The sequence below is a fragment of the Cibotium barometz genome, chromosome 51, assembly GCF_041138505.1.
Source record: "Cibotium barometz isolate CiBa-2024 chromosome 51, ASM4113850v1, whole genome shotgun sequence".
NCBI classification, from domain to species: domain Eukaryota; kingdom Viridiplantae; phylum Streptophyta; class Polypodiopsida; order Cyatheales; family Cibotiaceae; genus Cibotium; species Cibotium barometz.
In genome coordinates, this window is record NC_141096.1 from 17,780,215 (window position 1) to 17,796,146 (window position 15,932).

Genomic DNA, 15,932 nt, shown 5'->3' on the forward strand with positions numbered 1-15,932 from the left:
AAGGCAATTATCTTTAAGGAGATACCCATCTTTGATCACATATGATGCATGAGTATGACCAGCCACCAAATCAGCCCATAAATCTGAAAAATCAGCATCTATATGGTACTTATTTTGCATAGACGACAAGTCTCCATGAGAGGCAATTGAGATAGAAGCTACATACGGCCTTCGAGACAATGCATCGGCCACCACATTCTTCTTTCCCGGTGTATGCACAATCTGAAAATGAAACATAGAGAGGAAATTTGCCATCCGCATATGCTTCTCTGAGAGCTTAGTTTGTGTGAGAAAATACCGTAAGCTTTGGTTGTCGGTCTTCACCATAAACTCTGCACCCAGAAGATAGTGCTTCCATATGGTCAATGCATGAATCACTGCCAATAGCTCCTTCTCATAGATCCCCAAAGAAAGCTCGGTATCACACAAACGGCGGCTCTCAAATGCCACGGGATGTCCTTCCTGGTTTAGGACAGCACCTAAACAATCTCCACATGCATCACATTCCACAAAGAATGGCTTGTGCAAGTCAGGAATGATCAACACGGGCCCAGATATGATTGCATCCTTTAGTGAATAGAAAGCTTTGCTTTCCAATGAAGTCCACTGAAAGGGGACTTTCTTCTTTGTCAACTGATGAAGAGGGGCAGCAATCAAAGCAAAATGCCATATAAACCGTCTATAGTATGAGCATAACCCAAGAAAACTACGAACCTCATGCACTGACTTGAGTTCAGGCCAATTCTTGATAGCCTCAATCTTGGCGGGATCCATTCGTATGCCATCTTGAGAAACAATATGCCCAAGATAATGAATTTCGGAGAGGAAGAACTCACTCTTCTTAGCATTGATGTGAAGTCTATGCTTTCGGAGTTCTTCAAAAACTATGGCCAAATGCTTTCTGTGCTCTTCTTCACTCTTGGAATAAACCAAGATGTCATCGAAGAAAACTCCAGTGAAAGATCGATGATCTCTAAAAATCCTGTCCATCATACGGTTAAAAGTGGCAGGAGCATTTGTAAGACCGAAAGGCATAACAAGATACTCGTACAAACCAAATGCTGTCCTGAAAGCGGTCTTATGCACATCCTCTGGTACTACCCGTACTTGATGATATCCACTCTTCAAATCAATCCGGCTGAAATATGCCGAGCCATCCAATCTATCCAAAATATCATCAATGCGAGGAATAGGAAACCTATTCTTGATGGTTAGCTTATTTAGAGCCCGATAATCCACACACATACGATAAGAGAGATCCTTCTTCTGCACTAGAAGTACGGGAGAGCAATACGGTGAAGAGCTAGGGCGGATCAAACCTCTTTGCATGAGCTCATTGACTTGCTTCATGATCTCCTCCTGCTGTGATGCACTCACACGGTATGCCGGCCTATTTGGTGGAGAACTGCCAGGCACAAGGTCTATACGATGATCCTCCGGCCGTGGTGGTGGTAGCTCCCCTGGAAGTGAATCTGTAAAGCAATCTTCATATTGTTTCAAAAATTCCAGCCTATGAATCAAGAGAATGATCAACATGGTCTACTCTATCACGAACAAAAATCATGTACGAGCAAAGACCCTTTCTCATGGCTTTATTTATTTGTATGTGGGATACAATAGGGATAGAATTTCCTTCCACACCGGCATCAATAACATGCTCTTTGCCCCTATGCATAAATGTGATCCGGTTGGTCTTGTAAGCTTTGCGAGGATCAAGACGGGAGTGCCCAGGCTTTCCAAGCAATACATCACACCCATTTAATGGTGCAATGAGGAAGTTCTCATGGTCCAAATATCCCTGAATATGCATGCGAAGCTTGCCAATAAGGGGTGTGACCTTGACTTTCTTGCCAACAAATGCACTTCCGGCCTCAATCTCCGGTCCCATATCACCCACACTAATGCCCAATGCTGTAGCCATTTCCAATGATATGAAGTTGTCCGTGGCACAATCATCAAACATAAATAATGCGGGTTGATCTTTGAGCTGTCCCCATGCCTTGCATACCATCCTATCCAAAGCATCATGGGCTGTCCCCCCTTGTACATCGGGCACCATATGCACATTAACCTTGGTTTCCTTTGCATCCTCTTTGCCTGCTTTCTTTGGGCATTGCCGGACCATGTGATCTTTACTACCACAAGAAGAGCACTTACCGTCACGAATATATTGCACCCTTTGTTCCGGAGTAAGTCCATAGTTAGGCCTTTTGTTGGGACGCTTCTTCTCTGAGGTACTTTCAGCTTTTGGAGCTCCCTTAACTTCATTGGAGTCCCTTTTAGGTGGCTGTCCACCCTTATGCAGATTTGTGACAGCCTTGTCCTTCCCCTTTTGAGCATGTCCATCTCTATTGTTTTGCTTCAGCTTTTGCTCCAATTGCTCGGTGGCCAAAGCAGCTGAAATGAGCTGTTGTAGAGTGTGGTTTGGGTACAACTCCAAGCCCGATTGATAAACCGGTTGGAGTCCCGATTCAAACTTTCTCTTGCGTTCCTCATCATTTACCTGCATAATAGGGGAAACTTCCAAGAGTGTTTTCCAAAACTTGGATACATAAGCATGAACTGACTCACCTTCATTCTGCTTAACCCAATCCCACTTCTTGCAGATGTTCTTCTTGGCATTAGGGGGTAAGAATTGGGCATAGAATCTAGTTTTGAATTCAGCCCAAGTGTCCACGGGAGTGCCTGAGAGCTTTTCTGCAAGCCACCAATGAGCGACCGTGCCCTTCAAGAACATGCTGGCATGCCTCACCTTGGACTTTTCTGAAAAATTCTCTTCACTAAAAGCAATGTCAAACTAGGAAACAAATGACATAGCCTTGGAAGCATCAAACTCACCATGATATGTCTCGAACTTGACGGATTTGTCCCCGGCTTTGAATTCCTTTTGCTTATGAACATGATGCTCATAATCCCCATGCTTCCTCTTGCTTCCACGTTCATGTGGATCAGCCCTGGCATCCATAGATGCTCCTGCATACATAGGTGGCATAGGTGGACGTGAACCATGTGCTGTACCTGCATGCATGTGTGTAGCCCTACCACTATCTCTTGCAGCATAAGCATAATCCGGAGAGGGTGTGGAGATGGGAGCATGAAGAAATGGCTCTTCACGGGAGAGTTCAACAGGTAAAGTAGTAGTACGAGGATGTCGGTGCGCTCTAAGCCCATGAGAAACCTGCAAAGATGAAGAATGAGGCTTGTAACGATCATCTCTAGAAGTAATGTTACCTTCATAGGCATGGCTATGCCTCCCATGTAAGGTAGAATCACGTCGGGATGTAATGGAAGGCTCCTCTTTGTGGACAGCAGATTTCAGCTTTGGAGAGGCTATCCCAGGCATGTCCACCAATGGAGATCTCTTTATAACAAGCTCCCCATCCTGGCCCTGCAATACATCACCCTTGTCCACTAAGAATGAAAGAGCTAGCTCACGAGGTTTCAGCCCTGATCCACGAGCCAAAGCTTCAAAGTCTTGAAAGACGGTTGCCTCCTTTTTCTTTGCATCTAGCACTTGTTGAATGTGTGGGTCCTCACGTAGGCTGGCCAGTTCCATCTCCCTGGCATGGAGAAGCTCTCGCATACGCTGAATTTCAGCATTCATGGCACTTGGCTCTTGCTCTTGCTCCTGCATTTTCTCCTTGCCACGGGACGGCTGTCCCAACCATACATGATCACGGGCATAAGGCATCCGTCCACTTGCTTGTGTTCCACTGGAGTGCCCCTTTGAATTTGGCACTTCCTTGCTACTTGCTTGGCTAGCCATAATAAGAGTAAAGTCACTAATGGAGAGTGGTCAGGAAGCCTTTGGATCGTCTCCCAATATAGAAAAAGGAAGATCCGTGCTCTGATACCACTGAAACGAGACCCAAGCAGGGGTCACCCCTTCCTGGACTCACTTCTCCAATTAGCACTTTAATATACACTCTTAAAAGACAATAGCACAAGACAAAATAGCAATAACAAGTAATTAACAACTCTGAGCATAGATAGATGACACCACACTGAGGCCGGAACGGCCGGGCCCCCCCCAAGGAATGATATTATTACTTGGGAGAATTTGTTACAAGTACACGGGCCCAAGGCCAGATTTCCAATAAGCAATGCACAATGAAAAACAAAGTATCAAACCCAAATATGTTTGTTGATGCCGAGTCTGCAATCACCAAGGGCTGTCCCGTCCATAGCACCTTCCAGAGTCACACTCTGCGTGCAATCCACCCGTCCCTGGCACTACGGATCACGCCGTGCCAGTCCTAGCGATGGGGCACCCTCACGGAGTTGACTCGGTGAATGGAAGAGGAGTCCAGACATAGGAGAGCAGGAGAATTCCTCATTCTTCGCGATGAAAATCTTCTGGAGCCACCGTACAGCCAGTAGGAAGAGTGAAACAACCTGGGCCACTAGTAGGAAATGCGTATGACCTAAATCCACGCGGATAACCCCACTGGTTTGACCTGAATCACACGTGGGAGTGAAGAGGGCTCCTGCTAGCTGTTTTGAGCACACACATGAGAGAAAAAGAGTGCTGTCCAGACCTGAATCCACGTGTGGAAGTGAATAGAGAGAAAGCTGTACCCTTCAGTCCATGGGAAAAGGGTTCCAAGGATGCTGTACGGCCAGAATCAACAGGTAATGATGGTATTGTACCTGCTGTACCTGCTGTACGACCAGAATCAGCAAGAAAATGAGGATAATATACCTGTTGTACCTGCTGTGTGGTTCAGTCCTCAAACAATAGTTGGAATAGGAGCTGTACGACCTGTTTCATGAGAATAATGAGTGCTCCAGCTGCTGTACAGCCTGTTTTCTCTAAATCCCAGCAAGCAGTTGTGTTTTCTTCCTCCAAAATGCAAGGGAGAGGGCTGGAAGTGAGGCGCCTTCTTCCCATGCAAAGGATTGGGTGTGGTAGGTGGGGTAGGTGGCCAACCCCCACCCCACATGCTATAAAAGGGTGCCCAGGCCAAAAGAGGGTGCCCACACTTATAAAGTGTCCACCTACTTTTAATGAAGTATGAAACCTGTAAGTTATAAGGCTTATAACTTAAAACTCTTATTAAAATAAGGATTTCCCACCTGTTCACACGCCACAAAACCTGTCAGAAGACAAGGCATTCCACGGCTCACGGGAGGGCGTCCCCGACCCCTGAGCTAGACACACATGTCAGGCATGCAAACGAAACCAGTTCACGCGAAAACATTTCAAAGGCAGGCAAACATGAGTGCACAATGCAACATTGTTAAAGGATAATCTCCGTTCATGTACTTGCACAATACTTGACATTTCCGGGCACAAGCAGGCCCACCGGAAAGTCAATTCCAGGTACACACACAGTGTACAATCCACCCGTCCCTGGCACTACGGATCACGCCGTGCCAGTCCTAGCGGTGGTAATCCAGAAGCATACACCGTGTGCAATCCACCCGTCCCTGGCACTACGAATCACGCCGTGCCAGTCCTAGCGATGGAGCACCACTACAGAGTATGCTCATCCAGAGCCCAAAGCTCACACAAGAAGATAAGAGGACCACTAGATAGCTCAATGGTGACATCTAGGCAGTCGGCCAGCTACTGGTCCTCCAGCCGCCTCAGGGCTGCCTCCCAAGCCACTGAAAAAATGGGAAAAATAGGGGAAAAAAATGCGGAGAGTGGGGAAAAATGATAAAACACCTCATAAGGGCGGGCACACCCACAACAAAGGCCCTGGTGTATAAAACTGGACAGGAGATGACTTCTAACAGTGCCTTCTCCATGGTATGCTGTGTTGTAATAACAAGAGTTCTTATTTGGAAGTCCTGGGTGAAACTATAAGGGATCCTAGTGGTGGAGGATTCTACAAGTTGTACTTTGTATTCAAATTCGATCAAGTAAAGAAATACCGCAAGGGGCGCCACTGTGTTTTGGGGCCAATCGGTGTCCTTGTACTATTTGCAGGAGCACTCTAGCTCCCCCTATTTATTTTCCTTTTTCCAAGTCCCCATGGGTGTTGAAGTGTTTTGTGTGCGAGTGTTTGTTTCACCGCCCATCAAATTTCTGAAGGCCGGTTTCAGTATCAAAGCTCTAGGCTCTTGATAGATCTTGGGAACTGTGTGAGCAAGAGGGGGACTGTTTTGTTGTTGCTGATTGGTGGACTGTTTTGGACAGTTCGGGAAGAGGAGAAGCAAAAGGAAGGCGGGCTGATTTGCTGGACAGCCACTTGCAGGTTTAAGTTCTTCTTTTTTCCCACCCACCCACCCTTTTCACTTACACCCCCGCAATGGCAGATTTACTTGAGATGGCTAAGAAGCATGTAAAGATCCCGACACTCCCCACGTTCCCAGTGGACCGGCAGTTGGACGGGAATAACTATGGCATATGGAAGGTAATGATGGAATCTGTTTTGGAGTCTTATGACCTTGCTGATTTCATTGTTGTTGCGGTTCCACGGCCGGAGTTAAGAGGAAGGGGAGTTGCCCTCCATTCGGAAGGAACGCGAGGCACAAGCACAGTTGTGGGATCGTGTCAATGCCAAGGTCCGTTCTTTCATTTTCCTCAACTACACACCACAGGTAATCAAACATATCAAGCATATGACGCTGGCCAGAGGTATATGGCAGCATTTGGCTTCTCTCTATAACAGGATATCGCCCATGAAGAGGATCTCCTTGGAAGTACACATGCGGGTGATGAATCCCGCAAAGTCGTCAATGATGCGGGAGCACATCAACAAGCTACAAGCTCTTCAGCAGGAAGTTCTCCAGGCTGGGAAAGAGATATCATCGGAGGATATGGCCATTACGTTGCCGTCGCATTTTCCCTCTCAGTACTCAGCATTTTACTCTTCTTTGATTACCAGTGGCAGGCTCAGCACCATCACATGGGAGGAGCTTGTGCCCATGGTCTTGGACCAAAAAGATTCACGAACCCTCCACAGGGCGGAGGTTCGGAGGCCTTAACTGGCCAACGGTGGAAAGGCCGAAATAACAACAAGAAGGGCAAAGGGAAGGCTTCATCGGAGAAGTCTTCTGAGAAGAAGCCTGACGCAGACCGAGAGAAACTGAAGGCCGAGAGGACTTGCAATGATTGTGGCGAGAAAGGCCACTATTGGAGGAAGTGTCCTAAGCGGACTGGGAAGAGTGCTGATTCTTCAGCTTCAGCTGCAAAGACTCCAACCTTTGTGCACTTAGAGATGATGGACTCAGATGCTTCATCTTCTTCAAGTGAGGAGGCAGTTGGCTTCACCGCAAAGGATACTCAGGAGTGGATTCTCGACAGTGGTGCTTCCAGGCACATGACTCCTTCCCGTGACTTCTTTTTGGATCTGAAACGGCAATCAGGTCACATTTTCATTGGCGACAATTCCACAATTCCGATACACAGTGAGGGCCGGATCCCGACAGCAAGGGGGGTAAGCACTCCTCTTGTGTTCTTTACCTCCCAGCACTTGGTTTTCATCTATTGTCAGTGCATGAGGTATGCAAGACTGGCTTCTGGGTGGAGTTTGAGGAGCATTCAATTGCTCTACGGGACCGCGAGACTAGCCAGGTTGTTTGGGAAGGTGGCGTGGAGAATGGTATCTACAAACTCTCCCCACTCTCCTCATTGACAGGTTCTCAGGTTGGTGACTTGTGGCACTTTCGGTTTGGCCACTTAAATGTGGATGCACTACGGCGAGCTTTCCAGGACCAGATGGTGGTTGGCTTGCCAGATGTTGGATTGATGGATGGAGTCGGACTCCAAGGATGGAGTGACTTAGATTGGGGAGGAGATCCAGACACAAGGAGATCCACATCAGCCTACAGTTTTTCCCTCGGCTCAGGAGCGGTTTCATGGAGCAGTAAGAGGCAGCCAACTATTGCCTTATCATCGACAAAGGCAGAGTACTGGGCTGCTTGTGGTGGTGCTTGCGAGGTTGTGTGACTGCGGAGGTTGCTTGGCGAGATTGGGTTTCCACAGAAGGAGCCCACAGTCATCCAGTGCGATAACCAGAGCTGTATAGCTATTGCTCGGAACCCGGTCTTCCATGCCCGGACCAAGCACATAGAGATACAATATCACTTTGTACGTGAGAAGATCTTGGCTGGTGACATCTTGCTTCTTTATCGTTCGACGAAGGACAATGTGGCGGACCTCTTCACGAGGTCTCTACCTCGGGCTATGCTCCGACAACACTCCAGCTTCCTGGGGTTGGTTCCACATCCAGGAGCTGAGAGGGGGTGTTAGCAGTCATCTCCTGTCTGTATATTTACACCAAGGCCTCTATTGTGGGTGTGCCCGCCCGATTTAGGTGTTTTCTCATTTTTCCCCACTCTCCATGATTTTCCCTATTTTTATGTTGTGTGGAGGGTTGTCGGCTGCCCACCTGCCTCTGTGTGGTATCCAACATGTCTGTTAGAGCTAGCCGACTCAGGTACTGCTAGCCGACAAGATTTTCTCCAACCGACTAGGAGCACTCCTGGTCGGGTACCTCGAGGTGGCTGTCGGCTGTCTCTACAGCAGGCCGACTGCTTGTAGGGGCCATATAAAATGGCCCCTTGGCCCCCACTCATTGTATTCTTGTATTTCAGGATTCCTAGTGTATATAGTAGAGTTACACGCCTCTCTCTCTCTCCCTCTCTATTGCTGTATTTTTCTGCAGTGCACTTGCTCTTGTGTTTTCAGATTTTGTCTTGATCTCTGCTGCATATTTTGATAGTACAGTGGTTGGTACAGTGGGATACAGCTGGGAGAGTGGTTGGTACAACAAGTACAAGGGCTGGTACAGTAGGTACAATTGCTGGTACAACCGGTACAACGGTTGGTACAGTAGGTATAGCAAGTACAAGGGCTCGTACAACAAGTCCAGTGACTAGAAATTATAATAAAATGATTAAATACCCTTGCCTTCAGTATTTCGTCGCGATGGAAGCCTCCAAAACAATCCCCAACAGCCGGTATTCTTCATGGGCAGCCTTCAAGAGAGAAAAAGAGAGTAGCCATCATTAGGGAAGCCTGTAACGGTGGTAGAGACTAGTAAGCAGCAAGAGAGCCTTCCCAAATGAAGAGAGAGGGCTCCAATTTATAGATTTAGCCCTCCCATGAGCTAAAATGGCAAGAGAAGGCTATAATGACAAGTGTGAGGCCACTTGTCTCACTTTGATCCACTTTCTTGCCACATGTCCCAATCTAAGAGATGGGTTCTCCCATAATCTTTATGTCTAAAAATATCCCAACTGGTATCCCATTTGTCATAGGTACTTTGGCAACTCTTGGTATCTGCTCAATTCCAGACGTAATGACGTGAACAAAATTTCCATCGGAGTCGGTCCAAAAATAGCAACCTCCTAAATTTTAGGAGTGAGAGATCCTTTGTACTCAAGGATAATCCCCCATTCCCAAAGCTTGTTCTTTCCGAATATTTGGACGTCATGTCGTCCACCAGACCCCTTTCATACTAGGAAATGTCTAGGCTGGTGACATCAGACAGACCCCCATCATGGACTCCATTGGCAACAACTGAGAGAGTCTTCCAACCGATCACTTCAATGGCCTCATCATCAAAGTACACACCAAGTCTCTTCTGAGAAGCGTTGTATACTGAAAACATATTTTTCAAAATCCGTGGTACATATAAAGCATCATGTAAGGTGGCAGCAGAACCCAAAGAAACATTACCAACACCGATGACAAGAAGCGAGGAGTTGGCGCCGATGCGAACTGAAGAAGAGAGAGTCTGGTAGTCCTCCAGGATATGGGCTTGATTGGTCATGAGGGCAAAAGCACCACTATCACCAACCAATTCCACCGCTTCAGGTGTGCCACTAACCTCTTCTCGAAAAGTCATCTCTGTGATCACAAGGAGTGAATCCTATGAAGAAGTGGATGAATCTATGACTGCCATGTATGCTACTTTCACATATCCTTCCTTTCGAACTTTGTCCTTGCCCTTGTCTTTGGTGTTGTCCTTGTCAGATGCTTCGAAAGCATCCTAGCCTTTATACTTGGCTTTGGCTGCTCGAGAGCTATCGCGACGAGCAAAGCAACGAGCCTCAATATGACCTGTCTTGCCATAGTAGTCACATTCATTGCTTTTGTCCCTGGACTCCTTTGAATAATCTTGTTTACCCTTGCCTTTGCCTTTGTTTTTGTTGTTGTTAGAGTTTCCTTTTCCGCCTTTGCCTTTGCCCTTGTTAGTGGCAACAAAAGCAAACTCCGACTTGCCTTTTCCGCGAAGCATGCAATTGTGGAGATAACTCACGACTTCCTTAAAAGGGGGAAGAGGATCACGGAAGTAAATATGATCCCTAAAAGAATCAAAGGAAGCAGGCAATTTACCAAGAAGCTTATGGATAGGATTGTTGATTGTGCTCCCATACTCCTCAATCTGCACCTTGATATGGGTGAGCTCTCCAATCTTCTCAACCATGTTATCTAACTCATTGATTGTAATCTTCTTGAGATCTGACTCCAGTTTGGCAATCTTCACTGTCGAAATCTCCCATACCTCCTCTGGATCTCCGTCCATATCTAATGAGCATTACTCCGGGTCGAGACAAATTGTGCCTATATAGATGGAGTCATGCAGTGGATGATGATAAGATGGGCCCTAACATCCAATATGCTTCTCAAAGCAGGGTCCACCAAGTGAGGTGTGGAGATGGACATCCACACATCGGCTCTTTCTAGCAATAACTGAGTGTAGAAAGACTAAGTATGATAATTGGTGGGTGTAAGCTTCATGGAGTCACTGACTTGGGGAGGGATATGTGGGTAGGGGTGCAAGCATGAACTTGATGAGAGAAACTCAAAGAAGAAAGATCGGGAATAGGAACCACCTAGGGAGCGGGAGTAGGGGATCCAGGCAGTGAAGGTGCTGGAGTATCCACTGGAGAAAGAGCACCAGTAGAGAAATCTCCTGAAGCCATGTCATCTCAAGAAACCTTCTTTGAAGCAAGAGGGCTGTAAAATACAGCAAATAGCCTCCTCTCATGCTGTGCATAGCAAGGGCAGAGAAAGAAGAAAGGAAGGGAGGGTGGGAACCAAAAAGAGAGAAAATAAATCTCTTAGGAACCCTGTCCTCAGCACCTAGAAGAGAGCCTCAGCCTCCAGCAGCAAAAACGCAGCAGTCCCAGGCTACAGATGCAGAAAACGCAGCACTCTTAAAGAAGCCTCTACTCCAATCAGAAAAACGCAGCACTTTCCTTCTGATACCATGAAAGAAAGAGAGAACACAGGTTGTGGGCACAAGTACAAACTGTAGAAGACTATAGATAGTTGATTATTGCGGAAAATGAGCACGAGGGAAGCCCATAGGTGCTTACAAGAATAAGAGACTGTTGCAACAGCCAATGACCTCCAGCAAATATGCAAGAATGAGATGAGATGAGAGGAGAAGGGTGTGAACCCTTATATATCTCTCATATGAGCGAGTCAGGCAACTGGTTGCAAGGTGACAGCCATAAAAAAGACTCAAAAAGAATCATAAAATGCTAGAAAAATCCTAAATGATGTCAGTTAGACATGCCAATGCAAGGCCTCATAGAAATGACCAAGTACAAGCATGCTAGGGTACATGTAGACCATCTAGAGATGATATATTTTCCAACATTGTCCTTCTTGTGCTTTAAAATTACCGGTTCTCCCAAAAGAGATTTGCTCTTACAAATCTGTCCCATCCTGATATATTCCGACACTTGTCGGGCAATCTCATCCTCTTCCAGCGAGCAATGTTCCCAGGTTGAGACCTTGGAACTAAATCAATCTTATGATCAGCTGACCGACTGGGTGGAGGACCATGTAACTCAGCAGGAAAACATCGGAAAACTCTGCCCTAATGTTCTCTAAAGCCTGTGTCTCCCATACATTGGAACACTTCATAATTAGAATTCTTTACTATATTACGAAGTTCCACTGAATTTACAAGTGTAGTGGATGCATCAAAATCACCTTGTAGACAAAACTAGACATCGTCCATGACAAAAGATAGCTTATGACTTCCAATTTATCTATAAATTGTTGTTATGAAACCACTCTTTACCTATAATAACATCCACTATATCCAGATTCATAATCATCGAATCTAGTGGCTCCAAGTAGCTCTGTATAGTTATAGGCAATAGAGACACCCGTCGATCCCAAAATTGTTTGCCAAACGGCATGTGGACACGATACTGGTGATCGCTTGGCTGCATCTTCACTCCCAACTTCTGCACAAGCTTGGCATTCATGAAGTTGTGAGTACTCCTAGGGTCAAAAAGAATGTGTATTGCTTTTCCCAACGACCAACCTATACATCCATATTAGGTCTATAGAACTGAAAACTTTCATTCTAAAGCTACAATCCTTGCAAGAACTCTGATATGAAACAATAGTATGTACGGAGGTAATCTTACCTTTAGCCTCGGTCGCATGGGCTCCCTTTGACTTTGATTTGCCCTTTGCCTGTGGGCAGTTCATCCTCATGTGACCTTGTTGACCACAAGTGAAGCACTAACCCTCCTTAATGAATTGAAGCGTCTGCTCCGCTTTCTTTGATTTCTTTGAACTAGGGTCACTCGTAGTCTGTGACTCACTCTAGGTCTATGCAGGAGTCTTCCCGTGCTTAAACCTTTGTTTACATCGGGATCCTGCCTGGTCTATTACTGAGGATTGTTGGGGTTTCTTTGATGACTGTTTCTTCACCACAATGTCATCAAAAATCTTGGCATATCGGATAGCATCATCCAATGTTTTGCTGCGATTATTTCTCATTTGGAGCTGATATCCATCAGGCAATCCATCCACAAAGAATCCCAAAATAGTGATGAGTTGCCCGAGCCGGCAACTCTCTAAACTTCTACAAATATGCGTCGAAAGGCATATTCTTCATTTCCAAGTTTTTAAACTTGGATACAATGTCGTACTCATCCTCAGCTTGCAGGAACTCTTCCAGGAAAACCCTCTCAAAATCTACCCACGTCATTGGGCTTCACTCATAACTCTTTCTACCACGTAAGGGCTTTTCCTGTCAGGAATCCATGTGCCATCTGTATCATTTTATCCTCACGGAAAGGATGGAACTTAAAGTGCGTGGGTGGGTGGGAACAAAGAAGAACTAATACCTGCAAGTGGCTGTCCAGCAAATCAGCCCGCCGTCCTCTTGCTTCTCCTCTTCCCGAACAGTCCCAAACAGTCCACCAATCAGCCACAAAACAGTCCCCCTCTTGCTCACACAAATCCCAAGAACTATCTAGAGCCTAGGGCTCTGATACCATGTCAGAATACGCAGCGGAGATGATGACCAAATCTAGGAACACAAGAGCAAAAATGCATGCAGAAAAATACAGCACAAGAGAGAGAGAGATGTAGGCGTGTAACTCTGCTCTATATACACAAGAAAATCCCGGGTATGATACACAAATGGCAAGGGGACTGGGGGCCTATTTATATGCCCCCATATGAGCAGCCGACCTGCTGAAAAAGGCACTCCACGATTGTATCAACAGTCGGCCAGCAGCAAATGAGGCCCACGACTGCATACATCCAGTCGGCCAGCATACAGAAGTCCACGACTGATGTCTGGGCAGTCGGCCAGCTACTGTCCTCCAGCCGCCTCAGGGCTCCCTCCCAAGCCACAGAAAAAATGGAAAAAATAAGGAAAAAATGCAGAGAGTGGGGAAAAATGATAAAACACCTCATAAGGGCGGGCACACCCACAACAAAGGCCCTGGTGTATAAAACTGGACAGGAGATGACTTCTAACAGTGATGTCTATCTACCGTATAGGTATAGCCTGAACATATACCATATAGGTATACCCATCCCTGCATATCCACCCGTTTCATTTGAAGGGCGTATATAATTGTAAGAGGACCTATGTGAGACATTGATTCTTCCCAATCACCTCTAAGGAGCAACCGGAAGTATCCTAGAAAGTCAACCTTTGCTCCTTGTGGTAAACCACGCCCGCATTATCATACGACCATGGGTGGCCTAGAATAATATCCACCTAATTGAAAGGTGCACCTTGAACGTTCGACATCTAGAAAACTCACCAAAGGCCAACAAGGCATTTTCCAAAGTCTCTGCAGTCCGAAACTAGTTCGATTTCTTTCGCTTGCCTCTCATAGTGATGACTAGGACTATGCCATTGGTGTCCACCATCGTAGGCAACTTCAACTGCTCAACCACAGTGCCTTCCAATATGCTCGGTGGAGTCACAATAAAAGCATTGTCTTGCAATCATCTTAGTGCAACGCTCTTCAGGGGTGAGGCAAGTCATTGAGGCTCCCTCACTAACTTGTCCTTACTATCCTTGGTCTTGGACTTACTACCCTTGTCTTTGCCTTTCTGATGCACAAGTCGTTGAGTCCCACAATTGAATGCTCCTGCATTTTGAGGGTCATAGCAATACGAACCGCATCGAAAAGATCATAGGGCCGATGTTCAAGAATGTCTATGTGCAAGGATGGTTTCAAACCATTCATAAATTGTTCAATCTGCTCTGACGGCCGAGGGTCCCTAAGAGCATGAGAAAAATCTTCCAAAAAGCAGTGAGATAGTTGGTTATCAATTCGCCATGTTTCTCCATAAAACACTCCCGTTGTTTCTTCAATTCACGCCGGTAATCTATGGGCATAAATTGCTTCAACTCAGCCTTGCGGCAATCATCCCAGCATGTCACGGAGTGGTGCCGAAGGTGGTCTTCCCACCACAAGAGGGCGGCACTTGTCAAAGCCATACACACCAAATGGAGCCGAAAAACATCAATGGCAACCATCTCACAGCTAGGGTCTGATACCAAGTGTAGAACACATGTCTATGTGTGAGAAATAGAGAAGAGTACAGTGGAATCACACAGCACACACAAGCATCCCTGAAACTATTGTCTGTATTATGTACAAAAAACAGGACGCTTACAACTGAAGTCTTGGTACAAGAGAGAGACGGAAAGTGAGAAAACAGCCCAAACGACCGGCTGAACACCGCCTGGCAAGCTTGTGTGTAGAGAAACGCTCTGCCGATACTAGAGCTGAGCAAATGGAGATGATTATGATGATTTGGCTACCCACGTATATATATGCACCAATGCTACTGGTCGGTTTGTTTTCCTGCTGTCAGGAGCCAGGTCCACGACCTGCCAGGTATCATCGCCGCCATGCCATCACTGCCAAGTGACACATGCCCTGTCCGACTGCTCCCAAGGGTTGCCATCTGATGTGAAAAAACCAAGCTACAATTTGTATATGTGACACAACCCTTGCATAAGGCTGTGTATCTTTTTTTTAACCTTCAAAGCTAAGGATGCTTAAAAACAAGCAATTAAATTTTGCAGAATAAAAAAATGGCCATTTTAAGGAAGTTAGCAGATCGCTGCGTTGGGAACTCGGGAGATCGCTCCTCACCAAGACAAAGAATTACCTTCGTGCTGTAGATTTGCAGAGGCTGGACTTCGATACTAATGTGCCGAGGGAGATGATTTGCAGAGGCTGGACTTCGATTCTAATGTGCCGAGGGAGATGATTTGGCAGTTTCTCTAATAAAAATCACACTTCCGCTTTTTTATTTTTAAAAAACTCACACTAAAAAATACCTTTTTGCCCAATTCCCTCTATGGTGTGTGAAAGCCTTAATTAATTAAACAAGATGAGACTTTATTATTAAACCTCCTTCATATATATATATATATGGACAAAAATTCTATTTGCACATTAATTATTTAGTTGAGACAAAGGCAATCTTAGTCTCAGTTAATTAATAATGTGATTTCAACCTTAGGCTGAGGTAGGTTATCTGGAATCTTCCCGTAACCATTGCGGGGTATAGAAGGTGGCCTAGTTTCTTTGTCACTGCATGCGGCCGTCAGCCTCCAACAAGAGAGAGAGAGACAGAGAAATCTGCCTGTTGCTCGCTCTTTTTTTTTCGCCTGCTGCTCGCTTGCTGGCTAGTGCTCCGCTAGGTAGCTGGGTACCTTAGGCTAGCTAAGGTATTAAAA

The 15,932-nt window shown here is 46.1% G+C and overlaps 1 protein-coding gene across 7 annotated transcripts in view; it reads right to left on the reverse strand.

The window, feature by feature from the left end:
* The window catches only part of LOC147609379 (nuclear pore complex protein NUP98A-like), a 33,287-nt gene extending 17,792 nt beyond the window's left edge, over positions 1 to 15,495 (reverse strand). For 3 of the 7 annotated variants that reach the window (XM_086788026.1, XM_086788029.1, XM_086788023.1), the window contains exon 1: positions 15,359 to 15,495. The gene's annotated coding sequence lies outside the window, so the exon portion shown is untranslated. Of the gene's footprint in view, positions 1 to 15,009 lie in introns of all 7 variants that reach the window. The other 4 variants (XM_086788027.1, XM_086788024.1, XM_086788028.1 and 1 more) reach the window with 3 other exon arrangements.
* Between the last annotated feature and the right edge of the window lie 437 nt (positions 15,496 to 15,932).